The sequence below is a fragment of the Sturnus vulgaris genome, chromosome 1 (assembly GCF_052056855.1).
Source record: "Sturnus vulgaris isolate bStuVul1 chromosome 1, bStuVul1.hap1, whole genome shotgun sequence".
Lineage (NCBI taxonomy): Eukaryota > Metazoa > Chordata > Aves > Passeriformes > Sturnidae > Sturnus > Sturnus vulgaris.
This window is the reverse complement of record NC_142243.1, coordinates 8,263,427-8,283,912: the sequence shown is the minus strand read 5'-3', so window position 1 is coordinate 8,283,912 and position 20,486 is coordinate 8,263,427. Positions and strand designations below refer to the sequence as shown.

The window sequence follows — 20,486 nt, the reverse complement described above, 5'->3', positions numbered from 1 at the left end:
AAATAGGTACCAAACTTTTACATTTTTAGCATACTTCTTAACATGAGCATCAATTCTTCACACAGTATTCCAAATATTCTTCTCAGGTAAACATAATTTTATTTTGAAATATTTCTAAGAAGCTAATTTACCCATCAGAAAAAGAAGTCTAATTAAATGGATAAATAAATAAATAAATAAATAAATTAAAGAAACCAATCAAAAACCCACATAAAAGCAGGAAGACAAAATAATACAGGCAGGTGAGTGAAGGAAGAAATTCTCATATGCAGCAACATGTAGAACAGACTTTGATTACAAGGTGAGGACACCTGAGGATTTTAGCCTTCACTTCATCTTCTTCTGATATTCTGTTACTTTAAGACCCATGCCTGAAAGCAATATCCAAAATGTCTCAAGCTTCCACTTGCTCTATTTGTCATCAAAAGAAATATTAAAGATCTGTTTGCAGTATTTCTGGCCTCATTCAAGTAGTTCCTGGAGATGTGAGGTTTAGACAAGAAACCTGACAGAAAATAGAACTATAAATATCTCCTGTTTACCCATCTATCTAACAATATCTGGCTCATTAGAGAAATGACCTTGGGGTTTGCTGAAAAGCTTTACTCTTTTTTAGTCAGTCTTATGGGGTGTGTTACCTTCCCAGGGCTAGAATCACTGTTACTGGAGGCTAAATTCCTGAAAAGTACTGCAGCCACACTGAGGACAGAAGAACATAATGTGAGCAAGTTCAAAAAAACCCCAAACCTGTCCACAACTGCACAAGGTGATAAAGAAAGGTGGGTTCTTTGTGTTGGGTTCATAGCAGCAAATCTTTAGTGATCTCTTGGTCCACGCTCAGACTTTGTCTCTGAAATACACTGAACTTGCTTTTCCAGGGTCTGCCTTCAGGTTCATCCCACTGCAGTGAATTGGGTTATACTGGCACAGGACTAAAGAGAAAAAACAACCAGCTTTTATACACAGTTGCAACTGAAGAATGGGGTGTCATGAATGGAAAGAACTTTCATGGTCTTAAAACCAAATGTAAATCTGATGAATTAAAAATTATTCTGATTTAGAGCTCAACGACAAATGTGTGGCTTTGAAATCTTTGTCAGCTCATATCAATATTTCATTTTTCCAGCTGAGGATAATTTAACTTCTATCCAATGCCAGAATTAAATATATTGACACAGACCTGGGCAGAAAGTGTAAAAATTTAAATTTGTATATCACTGTGCTCGACAAAGTTGCTGTTAAGGGCAGGGTGCATAGAAGGGTGTAAAAGCAATTTAACACCAGGTTGTCAGTAGGCAGAGAATTAGAGAATTCTTCACATGACAGGGACAAGAAGAGGAGGTCATTAAGGCACATGCTATTTATTTTAATATCATCCATGATCTGTATTGTACTCAAATTATAAATAGGCTAAGTGTGAGTGACCCAGAACAGTTTGGCTTCTGTCCCAGCTGGATTTAATCGCAGTTCACACTGTCCTCCTTCCTACTCATTTTCTGCCTTCAGCACAGCACTGCCAACATCTGAGATTTCTTTCTCTCCCGAGGCTTGCATCAAAACTTTGCTTCAATATTTAGCATTAGCCCTTGGAGTCATGTGTGTTTCTTGGCATGTGAGGTTTTGGGGGTGTTTAAGTAGCACCTTGTTTTGCCAAAAGATCCAGCAGTATTTCATGTCAGTAGGCAAATATAGAATTGTACTGGTACAACTGTCCTGGGACAGTGACTCCATTACAAGAGGGTGTTTGGGCTACTTTTTGGAGTTGAGATAAATTATAACTTTGCCTAAGCTAGGTCCCAGTGTGAGTGACCAGCTGGAAGAAAGATTTACACTGATCTAACAATATCTTTTTAAATTTACTTATTAGATTATGACCAAAAAAAAAAAAAAATCCCATGTAGGCAAGACCTACATTTTCTTTCATCAGGGCTGTGGAGAAAACATGACTCAAGTGAATTGCAAAGGCTTAGATACCAGAAGGCAAATAAAAATAAACTCAGTTATTATCGTGCGCTTTTTTCTAGTTTCATTATTTTAATGCCAACCTCAAGGTTTTAGGGGTCTGAACTCTGAAACTGTGAACCCTCAGGGACAGCAGAAATATTGACTATAATTAGATAGTATAATCTCTGGGACAAGGACTGCCTGCTCCTGTGTTTAGACAGAACTCAGCACCAGGGGCTGCTAAGCAGAAACAACTTTCTGGTCCTAGCACAGTAAAAAGAAATAATTAATATGAATACAACGCACCCATTCCTCCTCTAGGTGCACATCAGCTATATGCCCATAATCCCTGCACATATTCCCTATTCAGACAAAAGTACATCCTCACACAGTTCAATTCTATTTTGACAGAAGACTTTACCTTGGCTTTTTTATGACTCTGTGTCACCCTGAACTCTCTGGGGCCACAGACTGTACCTTTCTCTGAGGCACATATGGATGTTTTGACAGGTGTCTTTACACACAGCCTGCTGTGGGGTTACTTAGGAAACTACAAGAGAAAATGAATTATGCTAACTTTTCTGCAAGAAGAAGGGCAACCCCCCCAAATCTTGCTGCCAGCCTAAGTATTTCTTTTGTTACTTGCTATGGGATGAAGGTTACCCTTGTGCAGATGGTTCACATAAACCCTTGCACATTCTGAAATCGCAGATATCCAATTAATGTGTGCCTTTAGAGCTGTCTTCAAGGTCCCTTCCAACCCAAGCCTTTCAATGATTTCATGATGTTGTGGCTCTATGTTTCTGTGGTAAGGAATTATTGCATTGCTTCAATGTAAGGAGCTGGATCCTTTTCCCCAGGACTCTATAAGAACACCAGGAGACACAAGTCCAGGCTTTGATGGGGATGCTGTGATGTGGCTCACTCTTTTATGACAGATCCTGTGGAGCAGTATTTCCTACTACAATTTCCAACACTAGATGCCCAATATCTCAGACTTCCTGCAAGAAATTCATATAGGCATTCTTAGATCCTGTATTTTGTTTTAGGACCACTTTAGAGAAAAAAAGCACACAACCACCCTTATGATGACCCTGGAGAAGCACCTACCAAGTTGCTGAGCTGAGGAAACTTTCATCTAAGTGCTCTGCATTTGTGTGGAGGACTTTCCTGGAATTAAGTACCAAAGCTTAAAACTTTGGTATTCAAATACTTCAAAAAATATTCACTCTCTAAACAGAGATGTTTCACGGCATTTTTCAAATGCAGAAATTAATATTGATAAATTATTTCAGCCTGTGTTTGGTAGACAGATGGAGCAAAATTTTACCCTTTTTCATTAGTTGAAAACCCCTCAAATTAAAGGTAAGACATTTATTGCAGTTCTCTATCAGCATATAATCAGGTTGTAATTCGATCTAATAATAATCTTCCAATTTTTATTTTTATAATACAGTCTTTATAAACATTAAAAGGTGTAAAGATATCAATTCAGTTGTTTTACAGTGTTTTAGGACTGATCCCAGCAACCCAAGTGTGTTTAAGAAGCTTTAAACACATGTAATTTTGTGCCAGACTGAGTGGGCCTAGTTGGTATAAAGAACATCATGAACTGAATTAAAGCTTTGATGAACTCAGCACCTTTATCTCCTCCTGAACTCCCTTGTTTTTCATCTATACTGAGAACCAGCATAGCAGTTTGTTTCAACGACCTCATTTTTAAAATAGCCCCTCAGTAAAGTTTATGGAAAAGGAGCAAAACACAGTCCACTAGAGAGCAAATGCAGGCAGGGTCACAGATACAGATTTTTCACTTCTACTTTCATGGAAGTTATCAGTAATAGTGCATATTTTTGCCTAGCAGAATCCAAGAAAAATCTTCTTGATTTGCTCTACTTGATAATTGCTGTCTTTATATTGACTGAGGGCCATTAGGTTTTTCTGTGAATAATTTTTTCTGCAGTAATAAAAGGTGGTATTAAAATGTCACTGCAGTCATTTCAATGGTTGTTTTCCAGTAAATGGATGATTTGTGGATTTTGCAGTCCTTAGCTGTTAATAATCATGTAGCTCGTTGTGTTGATGATCAACTTAAAATGGCATTTTGACAATAATTCTCCATTATCAACCAACATTTGCCTTCTGTTCACTTTGTGTAATTATCACGATCTCTCAGTCTAGTCTGGGGGCTCTGCAAAGATTACAGCAGAGAGCCAAGCTCCTCAAAGACTAAACAAAAATTTCTTTTCCTCTTTTGGAGGAACAGCCCTCAGAGTTCAGCAGCTCTGGCAGTGCACTTTCCTTGGGAATTGATACCTTGGAGTGGCTACCTGAAACGGAGGCTAGACAAAATTAAGTAAATAAAAATGGGTATTTATTGAAAGCCTTCTGTAGTTAAACCTTGGGCAGCCAAAATCCTCTGAGGGGCTACACCCAAGATGGACAATGGTCAGAAGCTTTTCACACAGTTTTAAGTTTGGTCCATTTATATACCAAGGGTTAATCCTCCAATTACAGTTTCAGATAATTAAGTAATTTATTCCAAATTTCCCCACCCCCCCACCCAATTCACTGTTGTTTGCATCTTTTGGTAAAGATGTCTGAGACTGTAAGGTGTCCTTGAGTTTCAGGCCTAGAGAGGAATTGTTTTGGCTGAATAAAATGGGAGAACAGTAGGTGGCAGGATATGGAGTTTTAGAGTTTTACACTGAAGCGGTATGGGATCTGAAAAATATAAAAGCTAAATCCTAAGGCATCAGAATGGTTTAACACACCCATCTCAGGTGCCTTATCCCCATCACCAGGGGACACATCCTGTGCCAGCAGGTGCAGAGGTCTGGCAGTGGAAGAGGCTGCATGAGCCTCAGCCTGAGCCCTGTGCAGGGCAGCCTGTGGGCCATGATAGCCCAGGAACCTGGGCATGCACCTGCTTTGTGACAGGTGGAGGATGTGTGTGTGCACACGTAACACCAACTGTATCATGCTAATCACAGATATCTCACCCTAATACCACGAAAGTAGGATGTGCTCCACTTGTGTGAATGCCAACCAGCTCAAAGGAAATGGAGCTGAATGAGAGAGTTTGACCCACAAATCTGACTCTTAGGAATATGCTCAAAGAATAACCAGGGAGGTGTGGAAAGACTGGAGAGCCCAGAACACCTGATGGGCTGTGAGAAAAGTCCTTACTCCTCATTTCTGTGCCCAGAAGGAGCAGTGAGGAGCCCTTGCTCATGCTTATCCTGAACCAGTGAAGACCTGGAGATGAAGACCTATCCAAGTGCTGCATGGTGGCATGGCATATCTGTCTGGGCAGCCTGGGCTTTGGTGACTACCAGCACCTCCAAGAGTGCTCTGATAGCTCTGCTCATGACTAGATGATGATCATCATGTTCTTAATGCCAGCACATGCCCTGAGGCAACGGACCAAGTGCTGGGGTTTGTGTGCCAAAATGAGGAAAGTTAATTCAACACCCTTGATAACAACAATAGTACTTTGTGCTTTGATCTTCAAAGCACTTTACAAACATTAGCTAATTAATTAATCCTTACAATACTCCTCTGTTATTATCCCCATTTAGCAGATGGGGAAATTGAGTCAGAGGAGTTAAATGACTTGCCCAGGGCTATGTAGGAGTTGGCATCCAGGCTGTGATGGGGAATTCCTGGCTCCTCCTTTCAAATCTCCAAAACAGCTGTGGCTGCTGTTGAAGACCTGAGACTGGCTTAACTACAGAGGCTGGAGTGAGCAGCTTGGCAGGAGCACTGATTCTGAGGTGTGCACCAGCCGTGGACAGGTCCAAGTGCCACCTTCAGACTTGCACTGTGGTGCCAGTTGGGATTTGTGAATAATTTATTGTGCTCCCCTGTCTACAGAGCTTGTGGAAAGGAGCTGACTCATGGCTGGCCAGCCTGGCCCTGAAAATGAATCTGTCTGTGCAAATACCCAGACTCACCCCTCACGTGGGGGTCTCCCAAAGATACTGCCTCCAGTAGGGATAGATAGGGAAATTCTAAGCCTGCTGCATAGTCAGAAGACAGGGAGATGGAGACAGAGGTGGGAACACCCAAATATAAGACTTTACATTTTTATTTTACAAAGTTCCCATATAAGGAAGGAACAGAGAGGTTCATGGATGTGGACAGTGTGCTAAGGGAAATAATGAAAGCTCTTAAGATTTACTCACCCAGGTATTTCTGTATCTGATAGAGTACCAAGATAATAATTTCTTCTCCTGCTTAAGGATAGGGTTGCTCAAGATCTATTACAAAATCAGGATAATTACTTAATATCAGAGGAGACATCATCCTATTTTGGCTCCAGGTAATCTAGAAAACTAGTCAATACTACTAGATGACAGTTATGCATTAGTAAAATAGAAAAAGTAACAGTGGTTTAAAAATTATATTGTAATTTGAAGTGCACATTTTACAATGGGTACAGCACTGGTTTTCATCACACAGTGGCACAAAAATATGCTGTAGAATAAAAAAAGGAGAAAAAGAATTCACGAGGATAATCTTTCACCTATACATGAATGTGAGACATTTGGGAAATTGGGAAAGGATTACCTCCCTTGACAGGCTGGTAAAGCTCTTCCTAGTGCAATCCAGAATGCTGGTGATCTTTGTGGCCAGAGCACATGGCTGGCTCATCTTCAACTTGCTCACCAGAAACCTCAGGTCCTTTTCCACAATGCTGTTTTCAGCTGATCACCCCCAGCCTGTGCCTCCCCAGGGGCTGCACTTGGCATTTGCCTTTGTTGGTCCTCAGGAGGTTTCTGTCCGTCCATTTCTCCAGCCCATCCAGGTCCCTCTGACAGGCAGCACAACCATCCAGTGCATTGGCCACTGCTCCCAGTTTGGCACCATCTGCAAACTTGCAGAGTGTGTACTCTGGCCATTTGTCCAGGTCATTGATGGAGATGTGAAACCCTACTGGCCCCAGAAGCATCTCCTGGGGTGTGTGTTCAGCTGGTTTCCAGATGAACTTCAGACCACTGATGCAGCCCCTTGAGTCCAGCAGGTCAGCCAGTCCATTTTCAACCCACTGCATGAATTTTTACAGCATGGAGGGATATCAGGTTGTTTCAGTGTGCTTTTGCTTTCCCCTTTACACATTCATGCTCACTACTACCCGCCTCATGTTTTCCAGGACCGGGGTTTCCAGAAGCACCTCTTTTATGGGGTTGGATGTTCTGCTGCTTGCCTGCCATGAGTTTAAAATGTGCCAGCTGTGGAAAAAAGAAGGCAAGTGTGTTGCTTAAATGAAAGCAAGTGGATATATTTCTTGGGACCAAACTCTTTGCTACATTATTTAAATTTAAAACCGTATAGTCTGCACAACCCTTGCTTAATAGATTGAGCTGACCTCTGAGAATGTCTCCCATGCAGTTGGGGGTTGGAGATTTCCCAAAACCTGCAGAGTGAGTGTCCCAAGCACCTGTGCTTGCACAGCATACAGGAAGCTTCGAGCAGGCTGTATCTTTACTTTGGGCTCTTTGCTTCCTCACGGGAGCCATCATCACTTGGCACAGGATGGAAATGCCTGCAGGCTAACATCACTTTTGTGAAAGACACTGCAAACCAGACCAGAGCCAATGTGACACAACCATCTCCTCACTTGCAGGGTTGATCAGTGATTATTAACCACGCATGAGAACATCCAGAGATGTGAATTACTCCAGACATTTCCAAGTGGCCAGAAGGACACATTTCCCAGTATCCAAAATAGGATAGAGTGAGTTTCCTCTTGGGGGTGCACAGCAAGGGGGCAGAAGGCAATGAACACAGACTGCAATAGGGGAAATTCTGACTAGATAGTAGGTAAAAAATACCCAGAGTAAAGCAGTGAGTGTTCAATTCAAACTCTAGAAGAGGGTTCAGGGGAGCTATGGGGTCTGCACCTTTGGATGTATTCACAGCTTGATTGGAAATAGCCCTGAGCAACCTGATCTAACTGAACTTGAAGGAGGAGGTTGGATTACATAATTTACAAAGATCTCTTCAAACCTCAACAGTTCTGTGGGTCTATGAAATCTAAGCTTGCATTAAAACTCCACCCTACACTGGGGTAGGAATGTAGCACAAACAGGAATGTAGGACACAGTGCTCATCTGTTAATATTTATCAGCCCAAAGGAAAGGGAAATTACCCTATCATTATATAAAAGATGGAGAGGCCAAATCCAGAATAAAGGCATCAAAGTTGGGGCTACTTTTTATATTACCTGTTCATCTGGTTCAGTAATAAAACTACTTACACCAAACAGACACTTCTGGCATCACAGAAAGGGAAGACTTGATATTAAATAATTACAACAAATCTAAATATAGTGGGAGGCAAATAAAGTACCAGAGAAGTTGAGAGCTCTGCAAGAGATATGAAGTATGCCCATTATGAAGAGCTTTCTGAATTGAATTTGTAATGGCATATTCATGTTAAAAGGAGTTCAGTGTGTTTTTAGTGGGAAAAAATAGCTCTTGGTACAGATAAAAATAGATTGTCCTGGGATTTTCCTTTGTTAGAAATTAAAGTATCTCACAAAATTATTAATAGCTGTGTGTCTTCATGACGCTAGTGAATTTTTCTGTGGAGAGATAATGTGGTAGAAGGTTCTGATATTTCTTCTTCAGCATTCTTTCAAGAAAACAATGCCTTCTTCACTATTTATTGTTTTAGAAAGAGTATTGCTCAGCTGCTTCACCTCAGAGGTGTCTGATGGCACTTTCCACAATCAGCACTGACAGTTCAAGGATGAAAGGTATGGTGTACATTCTTGTTACTCAAGGGTTAAAGAAGGTCCCATAAATAAATTATGGATGCATTTTTAGAGCACTTTGCTAAGAACAAGAATGGCAGAAAATATCACAAGGCTGTCAAATCAGATTAAAGCCCATGTGCTCTGAGTAATCTGTGGGGAAAACTAACAAACTGTATTTTTGTCATGTATTAAAGATATTTTCTTAAAAAGCTGATTGGCTGAATGAACATAGAAATCCACCCTTGTCTTTTCCTATTCTCTCATGGTTTGTCTCTTATGCTTAGTTTTAAGTATAACTTACAAAATAAGTGCAGCCAGCAACATATCCCAGGTGAGCAGAGACTCCATCAAGAATAAAGCTGTGGAATTGAGCATACATGTTAATGCCTGTGTATGGATAAAAATCCATAGCATGTCTATAAATTTTCTCAGCAAGGTTTTCTAAACCCAGTCACTTCGGTGTCTTGAAATCTTAAACTTACAACTTCTGCTGTTTCATAGCACATAAGCAGAAGGTTTGTTTTTCAGCTGCTCATACCAGATTTGGAGGAATTCACATAAATCTCTCAGAAGGACAGAGCTACTTCTGCAGCAGTTTGTCAGCTGTTAATCCATTATCCTAAAGATCTAGAGCAGAATCTTAACAAGTAATTGTGCCAAGAGGGGTGCAAGGATCCTGGTAGAAAGGATAAGCACTAGATTTGAATTTCCAGAACTGTCCCTACTGGCTTTTATCCTGGATGCATGTTCTGGGTGCCATTGGACTGCCTGTTGGACTAATACCCTGGCACATCCTCCTGCATTCTCTATGTCTATTTTCCATAGGAAACAAGCCTGTGGACCAGAAGGATCAATAGTGTGGTGTGACCAGGCTTTTGTTTGGGAAATGGAGTGCTGAGGTGTGTCAGACTGCCTAAGCCCATCTGTGTCCCTGTGAATACAGGCACAGCAACTCGTGTATCACATCAACCACCCAAAGAATAATTAATTTTCCTGCATCAGTTTGAGGGATAAGAGACCTTCATTTGGCCATAAAACAATCTTTCAATATCATGTCCTATTGGACTGAGCTGGACTCAGAGGCAAATCAAAGTAAGTAAAAGCCTTCAATTTGAGAGATGGAAAATAGCAGAAAAAGGAGAAAATAAATAACTGAAATCTTCTCACTGTGTGACACCTTATGAGATGGTCCTTTGTAGATATATAACATGTTAAACTGAGGCAGAATCTAAGGAGGTAATTAAATGCCTTGTAATTAGAGCAAGATGACTATGAAGCTGTTAGACCAAGAGTAAGAAAAGGCTGTTCAAGTCAACCTTGAACTATCTCTCTTTTGGACTACATGGGAGATGTATGTGAGATTTGGACCAGATCCCAAAGCTAGTTCATGGCCTTCTCTGCCTAGCAAAGTCTGGATTGGCATTTTTCTCCAGCTGCCTGATGGAAGCCCAGGACACTGGTTATGAGGGAAAGTCCAAGCACAACTGTACCAGCAAGTAGCGAAAACTCAGGAAATGTTATAACCAAGCTAGCACGATTCTGAGTTTTTATCTGGAAGAGATTTGAATCCCAGTTCTGTCTCACAGGTTGGGGTTTAAAATTTCTTTATTTGTTTGTTTGTTTCAAATATTTTATTTATTATAGGTATTTTTAATATAGTCTGAGCATACAGCATTATTCACTGTGGGGTGTCCCAGCTCCAAAGCCCAGTATCTCCTCGTCTAGTTTGTGTACCAGCAGATAGTTTGTAAAATTTAAGGCATTCTCTACAGCTGTACATTTTCTGCATAAATACTTTTTGCATTCTATATATGCTATAAATTCTGTGCTGTGACTTAGTACAATGAAACTATTTTACAAAACACTGTCAAGGTAGAGACTTCTGAAAAAGCAAAGCTAATCTACCAAAGAGAGATACACATACAGATTAGCCTTGGGTGTTTTAAAGCCCCCCAAAGGATTAATGAACCTTTCTCTCTGAATTCCCATTCATTTCAATGGGATAAGGATTTCTGCCAGTACCAGTAGTGTTTATTCTTTATAAAAAAATGTGTAGGATTGAGCTGAATTTATGACCCAAAGAACATATTGGACCTGCAGTCACTCACTGTGGAGAATACCACTCAGTGCCCACTGGATTCCTGTTTCACTGCAGTTGATTTCAAAGCTCAGTAAAACCTGTGGAACAAAATTATGTTAGAAAATCTTAACTACAAATGCTACCACACATATAGCCAGATGTCTGAAATGTCAGAAATAAGAGAACTAATGCAAACAGGTGAAAGAATTGATAGATTTTAAATAAATAAAACAGCCATCAGCAAATGACAACCTGAAAATAGCCAGGACTATGAAAGACAAACAGTAATTCATTATTTTTTAACAGAATGGAAAAAACACTGTAAGTGATAGATTTGATCACTTTGGTTGACAGTTCCCAGGACATTTAAGATAAATTCAAGTCACAGAAATGGATTCTTGAAGCAATTTCAAGGACAGTCCTTTTAGAAATAAATAACCATTTTCAATCTCATAATAATTGCTTGACTGCAGGAAAAAAGGAAAAATACATTGACAATGCAGCTAATTTTATTTAGAGTAGATGGGATAAATTCATTATGCCCAGTGTGTTGAATGCTTTGTGGGAAGGAATACTGTGGATATTGTAAGGGCAAAAGGTACAAGTGCAAAAGAGCTGCCACTTTACCAAAAAGAGTTTTCAGAAAAGGAAATTGCCTGGCAGAGGGGTACAGGTGCTCATGCTGATGGAAAGGACACGAATCCAAGGATATCCGTTTTGGAGCCAGCAGGTTCAGATCTGCCTCACCATTCATGTCTAGGATGGAAATCTCCTAAAACCAGGCAGCATCACTTCAACTCCCATCCTGCACGAGGATGCACTGATGGCTTATTTCGCTTAATGTGCTTCTAGGAGGGCAGGTTATACATAAGGAGGAGCATCCTGTTCTGGGAGCAGTGGCACTGCAGGAGCTTTCTGCACTCCTGTGGTTGCATAACTCTGCTGGTATCACTGTGCCACCCTAACTAGGCCACCAAAACTCCCAGGGTTTGTTTGTGCACTCTATTATGCAATTTCATGCAGTGACACCCAAATTCAACCCAAATGATTCTCTCTATTCAAAGCAGTCATAAGGAAGCATCTTAGTGCCTTATGTGTTTTTAATCTTTTACAGGCTTATTGAGAGCCAGCTGGGTGTTCCTACATGGTACAACATGGAGGAATACTGCCATTAACCTGGCATTATCCAGGCATGTTTTGCTACCTAGACCCATTTCTAGAAATTATCATGATAAACACTACAGAAAAAAATGCCAATACACTTTCTTCTCATAGTGGCAATTGCTAATAGCATCACTGCTGGAGAAAGGTATCAGTTTGCTGCATGAAATGAATTCCTGAATTTATTTTCCCAACCTCAGAATTGTTCAGATTTTGGATTTTGCAGCAGAAGACCAAGGAGATGCAAGTTTCTACTTAATCACTCTTCATTCCCGTTCTCACTTGTGTCTAAATTTTTTATCAATTGCAGCTATTCAGACTTTTCCAACTGAAAATATTCTTCATGAGAAATTCCACTTCCTCCCCCAGAAACATTCTCAAGGAAAAATGTATTAATGGAAACATTGCCACTACTGAAAAGGAAAGATTTTCACTGGAAAAACAACAAAAAACAAATCACAAGAATTTTTCAATAGGCAAAGTTAGGCTCTTTGCTATTAAAAGCATAATATGGAGGGTTAAATATAAATACAGAATTTCTAAGAATAAGGAAAGATGTAGCAGCTGCCCTTAAGAGTTTATAATTTAATTTCTGCTGCTAACAACAGAGAGTTAGGGTGCCTGGGGAGCAGAAAAAGAAGAATACCCAGACCAGCCAAGAGGAATACACAGACCAACCTGTGTGCTGAATCCTGGCCACATTGTGGTTTGCCTGTTGGCTTTGCATGCACAGATACAATCACTTGTTAACCACCTAAAGCCAGTTAAAAGATTAGCCATGCCACAAAGATTGATGCTGTTAAGATGGATCAGAGAAATTGTGGCTCAGGGCTTAAATCAGCCTGGTGATTTGGGTGACCACAGCCTGCACTGGGAGGACACCACCCAAAACCCTGGCAGTCCTTGCCTAGGGAGCAGAGGAATCCACTCCCCACCCCAAATCTGGGCATTGGTTTAACACAGGCACAGGGAGCACTGATGTGTTCCTGAGGTGAAATCAGTCTGCTTTCTGTTCTCCTGTGAGGAAGGCAATGAATTGGATCGTCTAAACCCATACGAGGGAGTTTGATTTTTAACTCAGGGATCATCCCAGTGTTTCACAGAGATTCCATCTTTAAGCAAAGTGGAAGGTGTCAGGTGCCTGGTGATGCAGTACTGCAAAGCCAGCACTGATATTAAATAACTTATTTTCATAGACAGAGAGCATAGAGTGTCAACAGAGTTAACAGAGGTTACTTTCATACTGATCACTTACCTGGGCCTGACACAAACCATTAACTTGGAGTTCCTCTGGCATGAAGGAGCCCATGTTCACAGCTAATTTACCTTAGCCTGCAGAGCAGGGTGACCACATGCAAAACCCTTTCTGGAACCAGTTTCTGGTCCACAAGTCATGCCCAGAAACTGGAAAATGTGCATTAGCTTCAGACAAAACCACACCTGTAAGCTGAGCAGAGGCTGGGCAAGGTGACTACAGGGGTTCCTCCCAACATTAAGTTTTCTGTGATTTAATGGCCATTGTCAGTATGGATCAGCAAGTTTCAGTGCTTGCAGTGCTCCTGGGTTCAGCCATGTGCTTGTGTCCATGTAGTCCTTCCTGGGGACAGACAGAGGCTGTGACTGCCCTGCTGAGCACCCAGACACCCAGCCTGGAGTCACAGACCATGCAGGAGAGCACGGCCAGTGACTCTTGTTATTTTCTGTCTCAATGGTCTGGAAAACGAAAGCCCAGTAAGGTGAGAGAACTCCTAACAATGCAAAATCCAAGAACTAAAAAACACAAAATGACCTGGAGTGACTGAAACAGCAGAACCAGGAAGATGCAGCTGTGGAAATCGAGAGACAAAGATGAGAAGATCAGGTTATCATGATGAAGGCAAGGATGATGTGTAGAGAAGGAAAATTCAATTAAGGTCTTTTGACACTATAAATGTAAAGTGGTGAGCATTGGTTGCAAATCCAAATTCAAACACTTCTCATGCTCCTTGCGAATTCAGAAAATAGCTTTGCCCTAAACAATTTTTGAATTGCTTTCCAGTACAGAAGATTAACTTTTCTCAAATTTTCAATGCAAAACGAAAAAGGAATTAATGCAAAAATAAATATGCACAACGACTCTGAGCATTTAAACAATACTTATTTTCCTAAATTCTAGCCACAAGTAATATACATTCTTCCTGCCATAACTTTCCAAACAGCTGTTCTTGAGAGTTTGGACTTTTAAAACCATAAATGTCTACATCTGCTCCACACCTCCCTTCCCTCCCTGTGTAAGAAAATGCATTAATGGAGCATGGAGGTAATTTCAAGTTGCCACTGCCACTCAGTTTCCATCTGCTAAATACTGGAGCATTTTTAGAGAAAGTGACAGTGAAGCAAACATGCTTTATACTGAATTGATGCCCAGTGGCTCAAGAGTAAAATTTCAACAAAATGTTCTAACAGAAAGATTTGAATATTTGAAGTTATTTTGTCCCTCTCTTATCTTCCCCACTGTCAGGTATTTGTACTCAGAGTTATTTTAGAAGGCCCAAAGCTGCTGAAACTGTAGGTAGGTGACTGTTTTGAACATATCCCAGCTATATTCCTCTCTTTGGTCTTCAAGACATGAAAGAATTGTACATGACACTTCAGAGTGTCCTTTTCTTCAGGATTTGGTTGGCTTTCAGCCCCTGCTGACTTTTGGAGCCATATAATTTTTTTTAGATGCTATCACATTCAGCTGTTTCCACTGAAATAATTTCAATTAAAAAAATGACTTAAAAAATGGGCAGAGTCATCTCCCTTTTTCCTATTGAGTCACTTACAGATCTCTGGGCACTCTATATGACTATCAAAATGTGAGGTGATGTAAAGATCACAAGAAAAAAAAACTTTCTTTCAATTCTTTTCAGTACAATTTTTTCCCAAGGAAGAAAACTTAAACAAATGTAAATAAAGCCAAACAACCTTTGGCTGCATTTTCAAGAAATAAAAATGAATACTGAACTGTGTCTTGATCTGGACAATATGAAATTGTGTCTCTAAGCTGAGGCAAAGTGAATAAATTTGAAATCATTACCCACCCTCTCATCCTCTCTCTGTATACAGCATCCAGAGACATATTTTATTATGAAAGAGCCAGTGATTCTCCTTTAGAAACATCAAAGATCAAAGAATTTTACAGATTCTTCAACACCCAAATGATTCCTTTTCACTTGTCCCCTCTGAAATTCACCTCCTTGAGTACAAATGGTTTATTTTTTAAATCTAAATGATGAGGATGGCAGAGTGGTGTCTCAGATTTGAAGTAAACAACAGGAAAAAGGAATATACTGTACATTAAAACAAGTCACCCTTGAATGGAAAGGCTGCAGCTGACCCAGGGCCCTAAGCTGGCAGCTCTTTTTATTGTGGTGAAGATTGTACCCTAAACTTGTCCAAGACAAGTTCCTGAATTTTTGTGTTGAGCATTTGCATCTCCAGATTTTATGGTCTCTGAAGAACCTTCACCGTTCCAGCCTGCTCTCATAAGAGATGCAAAAAGGTTCTTAATGAAAAGAATTTCTTTTACTCAAATTGTAGTGTGCATTCTCCCAACATTTGTGTGCTTATGTGGAACAGTTTTGGAAATGAATGGTAATGGAAGCTTGGTTTTGGGAAAAAAAAGTAATGAAAATTCAGACATTTACATATTTATACAGATTTCTACATCTCTGTGTTATTGAGTAGAAGTTTCCAAAGGCTTCAAAACCATCAAGTATTAGTGATGTAATGTCAAGGTATATTCAAAACCTTGTGAATCCCTGTAGAATTTATATAAATTCTGGTGTTCCCATCTCATTGAACACAATTTTCTATATTTCTCTGGTTGCACAAATAATACATTCAATATAAAGTGCAGTGCAGGATGTCTTCCCATATGGGATGAGGAGTGATCAAGAGGGACCAGGTGGGTTGGAAAGGTAATTATTGTCCTATATAAGAGGTTAAAAGCATATATCTCTGTCAATCCTGTGTTGGAAAAGTGCATTTTGGTCATAAACTCTCTATGAAAATGATTAAACAAAATCATTCTACCTAGACTAATTGACCACCACCAGAAAGCTGCCATTTTGAATTAATTACAGTGCCATGACTTGAAGGTGACAGACTCTAAAACCAAATTCGTCTTCCACAGTGCTGGAAGGAAAAGAAAAAGCCCAGGTTATTTGCTGAGTTTATTTTGCTTGTGTCTTAGTGAAATACCAACATAAGCAACTATTAGATATAAAAAATGTGATTGGGCATTGTCCCATGCAGAATGGTTGCCTGCATGTGCTTCAGAGTATAAAAAAACTGTAATAAAACCCAAGCATGTCACACCACCATCAATTAAGCTGAATAAGTGATTGGATTATAGCAAAAATTGCTGACTGATTTCTAGGGTTTTGATGCAGTGACAATGACTTACAGGGAGGAGTGAAAGATTTATGATATCCATGTAGTAGAACAGGCACATTTACCTGTGGCATTCATTCAGAGATAATCCAATTAGGAAAAGTACTAAACCTTCAGGATGATTTTACTAGTTGTAGTGGGGAAATTAAAAAATATTATGAGGCACAATTAACCACAGCAAAAAAAAAAAAAAAAAAATCCTCTGCACAGGTCCTTAAAACCTTTGGTTCTATCTAAGGCATCTCTTAAAAATTTTTAGCACATCCTCCCTCCCATATAATTGGAGTTTGTGGAAATGATGGGGTTTATTCTCCATTATGTTACAGCAATTCTTGTGTGAACTGGACCATATTCTGAGACGAATGTTGTGGTCTTCAAAAACTGCATCTTTTCCTCGCAGGTTTTTCTGGGATAAACAGACTTTCCTATTCCACATCCTATCTTTCTAAAACATTTTTTCTACACTGTGATCAAAAGCAGACAGTCAGCCACATACCAGCTACTGAAATTAACGGGGGAATTTTCTTTAACCTCAGCACACACAGATATCTCATACTACCAAGTAGTGTGGGGTTGATTCCACAGTTCATTAATTCATTTGTGCACTGTATTTGTTCCCAGTGAGCTTTACACAATGCTGATCATAAAGGCAGCATGTAGTAGGTTAATAATAGTAATAACACAATGACATATTGCAAGTCTAAAGGTTTATACTTTCAAGTTTTATTTTCTTTTCAGGAACTATGAAAACCACCTTCCACAATATTTTTGTCTTAAAGTCTTAATCCATAATTATGGAGAACTGAGGTACCAATGCCAGAGTAACAAGATTAATACCTTTTTGACAGAATTTAATAATATGGTTTTATATTTAATTTTGTTCATAAAATATCTCGCAGTAGGAAACTTTTTTTTTACTTACCTAAACATTATTGCTTTAAAACAATTTAAGTCATATTTCCTCATGCAAAGAATTTATTATGAAGGCTTGTTGGGAACAGGTATTTATGGGCTTGTGCAGGGATTAGCTACAACTTAATTTGGATATTCAACCAATTTTGACAAGTACAGTCCACCATGGGCTAATCATGCAGTCCTTAATTCATGTATCCTGTCTTAAATGCTCCAAGGCCTTTAAAATTATGTTATATACATCATCTGGATAACGAAACTCATGTTGGTTTTGGAGAAAATATCCAACCGTCAGTGTAGCTGATAATGTTTTTTGCCTAAGTGAGATGAGGGCTGTTACATAATGAATTAGCAGAGAACATTGCTCTCACCAGCAAAAATTCAGTTTGCAGTACCAAGCTTTCAGCACAGCACATGGGGCAGCAGAAAGCCCTGCCTCCCTGCTGTGCCATCAGTAAAAGCCTCCTGTTGCAAAACACATTTCCAAGCAGCAAATCTCCCTATTTGTGCTGAGGTGCTCCTTGAAATAGCCCCAGAAATGCAGATATTTGCCATCACCATGCAAAGACAAGCCTGTCATGCAACTGCAGCCAGGATCCCACCCGGGTCCCAAGGTCTGGAAGCATCAGCACAGCCCCTGGTGCTTGTGGGAGGTGAGTGGGGCCCATTTTTGTGGTTCTCCAGGAGGGAATATCCTGAGGAAAAAGTCCAAAGTGCCTGGCTATTGGGAAGATGTGTGAACAGCATTGAGCAGCTGAGATCTACACTCTATTCAATCTAAATATTCTGTGTGTAGTTGACAAGGGACAGCTTGAACACTCTGCTGAGGGCTGTGGGTTTGGAGGACCAAGGGGTCTCAAGCCCCACTGTTAATTATTTGTATACATCAGTGACAGATGCAATCAAGTCAAACCAAATCCTCAAATGTAACTGGTGATCTCCAAGCATCTCAGGTAATCACAGAGGTTTTCTTTCTTCTGCCTCCAAATAGATATTAAAATATTTCTTGCTACAGGAAGAAATAGTGTGAGTACCCCATATTCTGAAAGAAATGCCATAATTTCCACCTGAAGGGAAGGAAAAAAACATTCAACTTGCAAACCTCAGTGCTGCTTATCTGAAAAAATGCTGTAGTTTTTCAGAGCTGTAAGTTTATTCTCCTTGCAGCTGAGTGTCCCTAATCCTCTATGGCATCATGACATGGCCTTTCCCCATGGCAAGCTTCCACCTTTTTTGTGTGGAAGAAAAAATGCCCACCAGGAGTTTGTGTGGAGAAAGAGATGACTCTAGACATGAGGAAACAGCAAAAGGCAACACCTGAGGAGGCTTCACAGACCAGGGAAACTTTCAGCTGTACAGCCAACAGATGCCTCTACAAGAAATTGTGTCATAGTGCAAGAAAAAAAGTATGAACCCAGTCAATTCAAACCCCATCCACCTGCAGAATCCAAGACCATCTCTACTACGAGATTCAAGTGCAAAACTAGAGACCCAAGGATGTAAAACTAACACATCATTGTCAAGGTGTGATGAAAGAGGAAAAAAATCTTTTCTTCAGTTTAGGGGTGTGTGTAGCTGTGTGAATGGATGTACAGAGTCATAAAAAGAAAGGTGGAGTATGTTTAAAAGCGAGTCAAGACTTTTTCCTTCAGTATTACAAGTGATGTGGAAAATATCCCTTGCAGCTACTGTGGTGTAAATTGCAGCATGATCACAGATATGGATCAAATAAACACAGAAAGCTGATGAGAGTTTAAATAAACTCAGTCCACCTTTTCCTCTGACTTTACCTCCACTGGTTTGTTCCTTCTTCTAAATCATAAAGGTGTAATCGAAGGGAAAAATTTCTCTTGTCAGAAAGTGTATAAACATATTTGTCCAGAAAATTCATGGCAGTAAGCTTGATCATGAGCTTTTCTGCCTACACTAAGAAGAAAAAAAAGAGAAGAGTTTCACAGGATAATTTAGATAGGATAAGATCTTTAAGAACATCAAACCCGATAATGAAATTCATACAGTTCTTAAATTTTGCATGGGAAAAGTAAATAAGAATGATTATTTGTCTTTACTGATAAAACAGAACTTGATGGGCACAGAGAACATGCAAAGCAAATAAAATGAAGGTTTTTTTCACTTACCAGGTTACACAATAGAACTCGCTGCTGTGGGATTTTCTGGATGCAAAATGTATAAAGCAGATGAAACAAAGGCCATAAACCAAGTCCCCCAAACACTGAGAAACAGCTGAATCCTCTGTCCCAGGAATCCTCTAGGCTGCAGACTGGCAGAGCCAGGAGTGCTCAGCTCAGGAGTAGGCACTGATCTTCTCATTTGCTTTCTGCTGGCACCTACAACCAGCTAATGAAACCAGCACAGTGCTGGGCACAGCAGACATTTTCTTTAACCCAGCAGAATGATTTTTATGTTCTTCTTCAGTTCAGTTTGATTTTCACACTTCTTACTGTGCTGCAATTTTTCTTCTAGCAGAAAGGATACAGGCTGTCATTTGGCATTACTGGAGTCCTTTAGCTGTCAGGGAGGGATTCTCTGCCCACAAGTGTAAAACAGCCTTGCCATACCTGAATTTATCCTTCATGTGTTTTTAGTAGGTCATGAATGCTCTCTGTGAAACTGAGAGTTTTTGATGAGCACCTGCAGCTCCATACTAATAGGCCATAAAAAATGGGGTTGTGGAATTAAGCTATTTGCAAAAACAAAGTGGAAAGTACAATGCAGCTGGAAACATAATGCAGGAAAAGAAGAACATGTCATTTTAGCTGTCTAGAGAACTAGACCATGTGTGTATGTCAGTGATTTTCTGAGGGATTTAAATCTTAATATCAGCAACACAGTAATGTTTTTATTAAAACCATACTCAGGCGTTTCCCAAATCCAGTATATATTTTTAATTACAGTCACTTCTATTTAAGCCCTCCATTGTATTTCAACATCTTTGCTTCTTGGCTTAGTACTGAGTAGCATGAAGGTCAGTGCTTAATGCAGGCTTGCAGTAAATTGCACTTCTCCAACTGCACTTTCAATATACCTTTATCAAAAATCTTCCAGGAAAATTGCCCTTCTTGCTAATGATAAATTTCATGTGCTAGTTGGTCTCTATCTCACTATGTCCTATTCACTGTTAGAATTCAGAAAATGGCTCAATTAACAGAGAATTTGAGAGATGTTGCTGCAGGAGATCTGTGAGGA

At 39.9% G+C, this 20,486-nt stretch overlaps 1 long non-coding RNA gene across 2 annotated transcripts; it reads right to left on the bottom strand.

Moving 5' to 3' along the window:
• Positions 1 to 6,335: 6,335 nt before the first annotated feature.
• LOC148225061 (uncharacterized) lies at positions 6,336 to 19,555 on the bottom strand. Of its 2 annotated transcripts, XR_015801206.1 has the most exons (5): positions 19,418 to 19,555; positions 19,070 to 19,205; positions 10,816 to 10,885; positions 9,009 to 9,066; positions 6,336 to 7,178 (listed from the first exon to the last, which is right to left on the bottom strand). It is a non-coding gene; the product is annotated as an uncharacterized LOC148225061 (long non-coding RNA). The 2 variants fall into 2 exon arrangements; XR_015801205.1 differs by lacking the exon at positions 19,070 to 19,205 and having other exon boundaries at positions 19,418 to 19,552.
• Positions 19,556 to 20,486: the final 931 nt, after the last annotated feature.